Below are 8,816 nucleotides of genomic sequence, written 5' to 3'. Positions count from 1 at the left end.
TGGTTCAAAACATAGTCAGTATGAACAGTCAGTCTTCTTCTCTTTAAGTCGGCATTGTGCCTTTTGTATTTAATTCCGATGCAACTTCTGTGTTTCATCGTCAATAAGAACGTCCAAGGGATACAGTAAACCAGAAGTGAAGCTTCGGAATCCAAAACTAGTGTCACAGGAATGGTTCAAAACATAGACAGTAGAAGAGTCAGTCTTATTGTACTTAAGTCGCCTTTGTGCCTTTTGTATTTAATTCCGATATAATTTCTGTGTTTCATCGTCAATAAGAAGGTCCAAGGTATACAGTAAACCTTAAGTGAAGCATCGGAATCTATAAGTAGTGTCACAGGAATGGTTCAAACATGCTCAGTAAGAAGAGTCAGTCTTCTTTTACTTAAGTCGGCATGGAGCTTTTCTATTTAATTCCGATGCAATTTCTGTGTTTCATCGTCAATACGAAGGTCCAAGGGATACAGTAAACCTGGAGTGAGGCATCGGAATCCATTACTAGTGTCACAGGAATGATTCAAAACATAGACAGTTAGAAGAGTCAGTCTTCTTGTACTTAAGTTGGCATTGTGCCTTATCTATTTAATTCCGATGCAATTTCTGTGTTTCATCGTCAAGAAAAAGGTCAGAGGGATACAATAAACCTGAAGTGAAGCATCGGAATCTATAACTAGTGACACAGGAATGGTTCAAAGCATAGTCAGTAAGAAGAGTCAGTCTTCTTGTCCTGAAGTCTTCATTGTGCCTTTTGTATTGAAATCCGATGCAATTACTGTGTTTCATCGTCAATACGAAGGTCCAAGGGAACCTGGAGTGAAGCATCAGAATCTATAACTAGTGTTACAGGAATGGTACAAAACATAGACAGTAGAAAGAGTCAGTCTTCTTGTACTTAGGTCGGCATTGTGCCTTTTGTATTTAATTCCGATGCAATATCTCTGTTTCATCGTCAATAAGATGGTCCAAAGGATACAGTAAACATGAAGTGAAGCATCGGAATCCTTAACTAGTGTCACAGGAATGGTTCAAAACATAGTCAGTAGGAAGAGTCGGTCTTCATGTACTTAAGTCGACATTGTGCCTTTGTATTTAATTCCGATGCCATTTCTGTGTTTCATCGTCAATAAGAAGGTCAGAGGGACACAGTAAACCTGAAGTGAAGCATCGCAATCTATAACTAGTGCCACAGGAATGTTTCAAAACATAGTCAGTAAGAAGAGTCAATCTTCTTGTACTTAAGTCGGCATTGTGTCTTTTCTATTTAATTCCGATCCAATTGCTGTGTTTCATCGTCAATGACAAGGTCAGAGGGATACAATAAACCTGAACTAAAGCATCGGAATCTATAACTAGTGTCACAGGAATGGTTCAAAACATAGTCAGTAAGAACAGTCAGTCTTCTTTTCCTTAAGTCGGCATTGCGCCTTTTGTATTTAATTCCGATGCAATTTCTGTGTTTCATCGTCAATAACAAGGTCCAAGGGATACAGTAAACCTGGAGTGTAGCATCGGAATCTATAACTAGTGTCACAGGAATGGTTCAAAACATAGACAGTAAGAAGACTCAGTCTTCGTGTACTTAAGTCGGCATTTTGCCTTTTGTATTTAATTCCCATCCAATTTCTGTGTTTCATCGTCAATAAGAAGGTCCAAGGGATACAGTAAACCTGAAGTGAAGCATCGGAGTCTACAACTAGTGTCACAGGAATGGTTAAAAACATAGTCAGTAAGAACAGTCAGTCTTCTTCTCTTTAAGTCGGCATTGTGCCTTTTGTATTTAATTCCGATGCAATTTCTGTGTTTCATCGCCAAAAAGAACGTCCAAGGGATACAGGAAAACCTGGAGTGAAGCATCGGAATCTATAACTAGTGTCAATGGAATGGTTCAAAACATAGACAGTAAGAAGAGTCAATCTTCTTGTACTTAAATCGGCATTGTGCCTTTTGTATTTAATTCCGATGCAATTTCTGTGTTTCATCGTCAATAAGAAGTTCAGAGGGATACAGTAAACATGAAGCGAAGCATCGGAATCTATAGCTAGTGTCACAGGAATAGTTCAAAAGCATAGTCAGTAAGAAGAGTCAGTCTTCTTGTCCTTAAGTCCACATTGTGCCTTTTGTATTTAATTCCGATGCAATTTCTGTGTTTCATCGTCAATAAGAAGGTCCAAGGGATACAGAAAACCTGGAGTGAAGCATCGGAATCTATAACTAGTGTCACAGGAATGGTTCAAAACATAGAAAGTACGAAGAGTCAGTCTTCTTGTACATAAGTGAGCATTTTGCCTATTGTATTTAATTCCGATGTAATTTCTGAGTTTCATCGTCAATATGAAGGTCCAAGGGATACAGTAAACCTGGAGTGAAGCATCGAAATCTATAACTAGTGTCAATGGAATGGTTCAAAACATAGACAGTAAGAAGAGTCAGTATTCTTGTACTTAAGTCGGCACTGTGCTTTTTTTTTAAATGCCGATGCAATTTCTTTGTATCATCGTCAATAAGAAGGTCAGAGGGATACAGTAAACCTGAAGTGAAGCATCGGAATCCAAAACTATTGTCACGAGAATGGTTCAAACATAGACAGTAGAAGAGTCAGTCTTCTTGTACTTAAGTCAACATTGTGCCATTTCTATTTAATTCCGATGCAATTTCTGCGTTTCATCGTCAAAAAGAAGGTCCAAGGTATACAGTAAACCTGAAGTGAACCATCGGAATCAATAACTAGTGTCACAGGAATGGTTCAAGGTATAGTCAGTAAGAAGAGTCAGTCTTCTTGTACTTAAGTCAGCATTGTACCTTTTGTATTAAATTCCGATGCAATTTCTGTGTTTCATCGTCAATAAGAATGACCAAAGGAAACAGTAAACCTGGAGTGAAGCATCGGAATCTATACCTAGTGTCACAGGGATGGTTCAAAACATAGACAGTAAGAAGAGTCAGTCTTTTTGTACTTAAGTCGGCATTGTGCCTTTTGTATTTAATTCCGATGCAATTTCTGTGTTTCATCGCCAATAAGAAGGTACAGAGGGATACAGTAATCCTGAAATGAAGCTTCGGAATCTATAACTAGTGTCACAGGGTTGGTTCAAAACATAGACAGTAAGAAGTGTCAGTCTTCTTGTACTTAAGTCGGCATTGTGCCTTTTCTATTTAATTCCGATGCAATTTCTGTGTTTCATCGTCAATAAGAAGGTCAGAGGGATACAGTAAACCTGGAGTGTAGCATCGGAATCTATAACTAGTGTCACAGGAATGGTTCAAATCATAGACAGTAACAAGAGTCAGACTTCTTTTACTTATGTCGGCATTGTGCCTTTTGTATTTTTTTCCGAGGCAAATGTCTGCGTTTCATCGTCAATAAGATGGTCCAAAGGATACAGCAAACCTGGAGTGAAGCATCGGAGTCTATAACTAGTGTCACAGGACTGGTTCAAATACAGACAGTAAGAAGAGTCAGTCTTCTTGTACTTAATTAGGCATTGTGCCTATTGTATATAATTCCGATGCAATTTCTGTGTTTCATCGTCAATAAGAAGGTCAGAGGGATAGAGTAACCCTGAAGTGAAGCATCGTAATCGATAACTAGAGTCACAGGAATGGTTCAAAACATAGTCAGTAAGAAGAGTCAGTCTCCTTGTACTTAAGTCGGCATTGTGCCTTTTGTATTTAATTCCGATACAATTTCTGTGTTTCATCGTCAATAAGAAGGTCCAAGGGATACAGTAAACCTGGAGTAAAGCATCGGAATCAATAACTAGTATCACAGGGACGGTTCAAAACATAGACAGTAAGATGAGTCAGTATTCTTGTACTTAAGTCGGCATTGTCTTTTTGTATTTATTTCCGATGCAATTTCTGTGTTTCATCGTCAATAAGAAGGTCAGAGGGATACAGAAAACCTGAAGTGAAGCATCGGAATCTGTAACTAGTGTCACAGGAATGGTTCAAAACATAGTCAGTAAGAAGAGTCAGTCTTCTTGTACTTAAGTTGGCATTGTGCCTTTCGTATTAAATTCCGATGCAATTTCTGTGTTTCACCGGCAATAAGATGGTCAGAGGGATACAGTAAACCTGAAGTGAAGCATCGGTATCTATAACTAGTGTCACAGGAATGGTTCAAACATAGACAGTAAGAAGAGTCAGTCTTGTTGTACTTAAGTCGGCATTGTGCCTTTTGTATTTATTTCCCATGCAATTTCTGTGTTTCATCGTCAATAAGATTATCCAAGGGAAACAGAAAACCTGAAGTGAAGCATCGGAATCCATATCTAGTGTCACTGGACTGGTTCAAAATATAGACAGTAAGAAGAGTCAGTCTTCTTGTTCCTAAGTCGGCATTGTGCCTTTTGTATTTAATTCCGATGCATATTCTGTGATTCATCGTCAATAAGAAGGCCCAAGGGATACAGTAAACCTGAAGTGAAGCATCGGACTCTATAACTAGTGTCACAGAAATGGTTAAAAACATAGACAGTAGAAGAGTCAGTCTTCTTGTACTTAAGTCGGCATTGTGCCTTTTGTATTTATTTCCCATGCAATTTCTGTATTTCATCGTCAATAAGATTATCCAAGGGAAACAGAAAACCTGAAGTGAAGCATCGGAATCTATAACTAGTGTCACAGGAATGGTTCAAAACATGGTCTGTAAGAAGAGTCAGTCTTCTTGTCCGTAAGTCGGCATTGTGCCTTTTGTATTTAATTCCGATGTAATTTCTGTGTTTCATCGGCAAGAAGGTCAGAGGGAGACACTAAACCTGAAGTGAAGCATCGGAATCCAAAACTAGTGTCACAGGAATGGTTCAAAACATAGTCAGTAAGAAGAGTCAGTCTTCTTGTACATAAGTCTTCATTGTGCCTTTTCTATTTAATTCCGATGCAAATTCTGTGATTCATCGTCAATAAGAAGGTCCAAGGGATACAGTAAACCTGGAGGGAAGCATCGGAATCTATAACTAGTGTCAGAGGAATGGTTCAAAGCATAGACAGTAAGAAGAGTCAGTCTTCGTGTAATTAAGTCGGCATATTGCCTTTTGTATTTAATTCTGATGCAATTTCTGTGTTGCATCGTCATTAAGAAGGTCCAAGGGATACAGTAAACCTGAAGCATCGGAATCTATAATTAGCGTCACAGAAATGGTTCAAACCATAGTCAGTAAGAAGAGTCAGTCTTCTTGTACTTAAGTTATCATTGTGCCATTTCTATTTAATTCGGATGCAATTTCTGTGTTTCATCGTCAATAAGAAGGTCAGAGGGATAGAGTAAACCTGAAGTGAAGCATCGGAATCGATAACTAGTGTCACAGGAATGGTTCAAAACATAGTCAGTAATAAGAGTCAGTCTCCTTGTACTTAAGTCGGCATTGTGCCTTTTGTATTTAATTCCGATACAATTTCTGTGTTTCATCGTCAATAAGAAGGTCCAAGGGATACAGTAAACCTGGAGTGAAGCATCGGAATCTATAACTAGTATCACAGGGACGGTTCAAAACATAGACAGTAAGATGAGTCAGTATTCTTGTACTTAAGTCGGCATTGTCTTTTTGTATTTATTTCCGATGCAATTTCTGTGTTTCATCGTCAATAAGAAGGTCCAAGGTATACAGTAAACCTGAAGTGATGCATCGGAATCTATAACTAGCGTCACAGGAATGGTTCAATACACACTCAGTAAGAAGAGTCAGTCTTCTTTTACTTAAGTCGGCATTGTGCTTTTCTATTTAATTCCGATGCAATTTCTGTGTTTCATCGGCAATAGGAAGGTCCAAGGGATACAGTAAACCTGGAGTGAAGCATCGGAATCTATAACTAGTATCACAGGGACGGTTCAAAACATAGACAGTAAGATGAGTCAGTATTCTTGTACTTAAGTCGGCATTGTCTTTTTGTATTTATTTCCGATGCAATTTCTGTGTTTCATCGTCAATAAGAAGGTCAGAGGGATACAGTAAACCTGAAGTGAAGCATCGGAATCTGTAACTAGTGTCACAGGAATGGTTCAAAACATAGTCAGTAAGAAGAGTCAGTCTTCTTGTACTTAAGTTGGCATTGTGCCTTTCGTATTAAATTCCGATGCAATTTCTGTGTTTCACCGGCAATAAGATGGTCAGAGGGATACAGTAAACATGAAGTGAAGCATCGGTATCTATAACTAGGGTCACAGGAATGGTTCAAACATAGACAGTAAGAAGAGTCAGTCTTGTTGTACTTAAGTCGGCATTGTGCCTTTTGTATTTAATTCCTATGCAATATCTGTGTTTCATTGTCAATACGAAGGTCAGAGGGATACAGTAAACATAAAGTGATGCATCGGAATCTATAACTAGTGTCACAGGAATGGTTCAAAACGTAGACAGTAAGAAGAGTCAGTCTTCTTGTACTTAAGTCGGCATTGTGCATTTTGTATTTAATTCCGATGCAATTTCTGTGTTTCATCGTCAATAAGAAGGCCCAAGGGATACACTAAACCTGAAGTGAAGCATCGGAATCTATAACTAGTGTCACTGGACTGGTTCAAAATATAGACAGTAAGAAGAGTCAGTCTTCTTGTTCCTAAGTCGGCATTGTGCCTTTTGTATTTAATTCCGATGCATATTCTGTGATTCATCGTCAATAAGAAGGCCCAAGGGATACAGTAAACCTGAAGTGAAGCATCGGACTCTATAACTAGTGTCACAGAAATGGTTAAAAACATAGACAGTAGAAGAGTCAGTCTTCTTGTACTTAAGTCGGCATTGTGCCTTTTGTATTTATTTCCCATGCAATTTCTGTGTTTCATCGTCAATAAGATTATCCAAGGGAAACAGAAAACCTGAAGTGAAGCATCGGAATCTATAACTAGTGTCACAGGAATGGTTCTAAACATGGTCTGTAAGAAGAGTCAGTCTTCTTGTCCGTAAGTCGGCATTGTGCCTTTTGTATTTAATTCCGATGCAATTTCTGTGTTTCATCGGCAAGAAGGTCAGAGGGAGACACTAAACCTGAAGTGAAGCATCGGAATCCAAAACTAGTGTCACAGGAATGGTTCAAAACATAGTCAGTAAGAAGAGTCAGTCTTCTTGTACATAAGTCTTCATTGTGCCTTTTCTATTTAATTCCGATGCAATTTCTGTGATTCATCGTCAATAAGAAGGTCCAAGGGATACAGTAAACCTGGAGGGAAGCATCGGAATCTATAACTAGTGTCAGAGGAATGGTTCAAAGCATAGACAGTAAGAAGAGTCAGTCTTCGTGTAATTAAGTCGGCATATTGCCTTTTGTATTTAATTCTGATGCAATTTCTGTGTTGCATCGTCATTAAGAAGGTCCGAGGGATACAGTAAACCTGAAGCATCGGAATCTATAATTAGCGTCACAGAAATGGTTCAAACCATAGTCAGTAAGAAGATTCAGTCTTCTTGTACTTAAGTTATCATTGTGCCATTTCTATTTAATTCGGATGCAATTTCTGTGTTTCATCGTCAATAAGAAGGTCAGAGGGATAGAGTAAACCTGAAGTGAAGCAACGGAATCGATAACTAGTGTCACAGGAATGGTTCAAAACATAGTCAGTAATAAGAGTCAGTCTCCTTGTACTTAAGTCGGCATTGTGCCTTTTGTAATTAATTCCGATACAATTTCTGTGTTTCATCGTCAATAAGAAGGTCCAAGGGATACAGTAAACCTGGAGTGAAGCATCGGAATTTATAACTAGTATCACAGGGACGGTTCAAAGCATAGACAGTAAGATGAGTCAGTATTCTTGTACTTAAGTCGGCATTGTCTTTTTGTATTTATTTCCGATGCAATTTCTGTGTTTCATCGTCAATAAGAAGGTCCAAGGTATACAGTAAACCTGAAGTGATGCATCGGAATCTATAACTAGTGTCACAGGAATGGTTCAAAACATACTCAGTAAGAAGAGTCAGTCTTCTTTTACTTAAGTCGGCATTGTGCTTTTCTATTTAATTCCGATGCAATTTCTGTGTTTCATCGTCAATAGGAAGGTCCAAGGGATACAGTAAACCTGGAGTGAAGCATCGGAATCTATAACTAGTGTCACAGGAATGGTTCAAACATAGAGAGTAAGAAAGGTCAGTCTTCTTGTACTTAAGTTGGCATTGTGCCTTTTCTATTTAATTCAGTTGCAATTTCTGTGTTTCATCGTCAATAAGAAGGTCAGAGGGATACAATAAACCTGATGTGAAGGATCGGAATCTATAACTAGTGACACAGGAATGGTTTAAAACATAGTCAGTAAGAAGAGACAGTCTTCTTGTCCTGAAGTCGGCATTGTGCCTTTTGTATTGTATTCCGATGCCATTACTGCGTTTCATCGTCAATAAGAAGGTCCAAGGGAACCTGGAGTGAAGCATCGGAATCTATAACTAGTGTTACAGGAATGGCACAAAACATAGACAGTAAAAAGGGTCAGTCTTCTTGTACTTAAGTCGGCATTGTGTCTTTTCTATTTAATTCCGATCCAATTTCTGTGTTTCATCGTCAATAACAAAGTCAGAGGGATACAATAAACCTGAACTGAAGCATCGGAATTCATAACTAGTGTCACAGGAGTGGTTCAAAACATAGTCAGTAAGAACAGTCAGTCTTCTTCTCCTTATGTCGGCATTGTGCCTTTTGTATTTAATTCCGATGCAATTTCTGTGTTTCATCGTCAATAAGAACGTCCAAGGGATACAGTAAACCTGGAGTGAAGCATCGGAATCTATAACTAGTGTCAATGGAATCGTTCAAAGCATGGACAGTAAGAAGAGTCAATCTTCTTGTACTTAAGTCGGCATTGTGCCTTTTGTATTTAATTCCGATGCAATTTCTGT

The sequence above is a fragment of the Schistocerca piceifrons genome, unplaced genomic scaffold (genome assembly GCF_021461385.2).
Source record: "Schistocerca piceifrons isolate TAMUIC-IGC-003096 unplaced genomic scaffold, iqSchPice1.1 HiC_scaffold_1627, whole genome shotgun sequence".
In the NCBI taxonomy this organism is placed as follows: Eukaryota; Metazoa; Arthropoda; class Insecta; order Orthoptera; family Acrididae; genus Schistocerca; species Schistocerca piceifrons.
The sequence above is the reverse complement of the archived record's forward strand: the minus strand, read 5'-3'. Positions refer to the sequence as shown.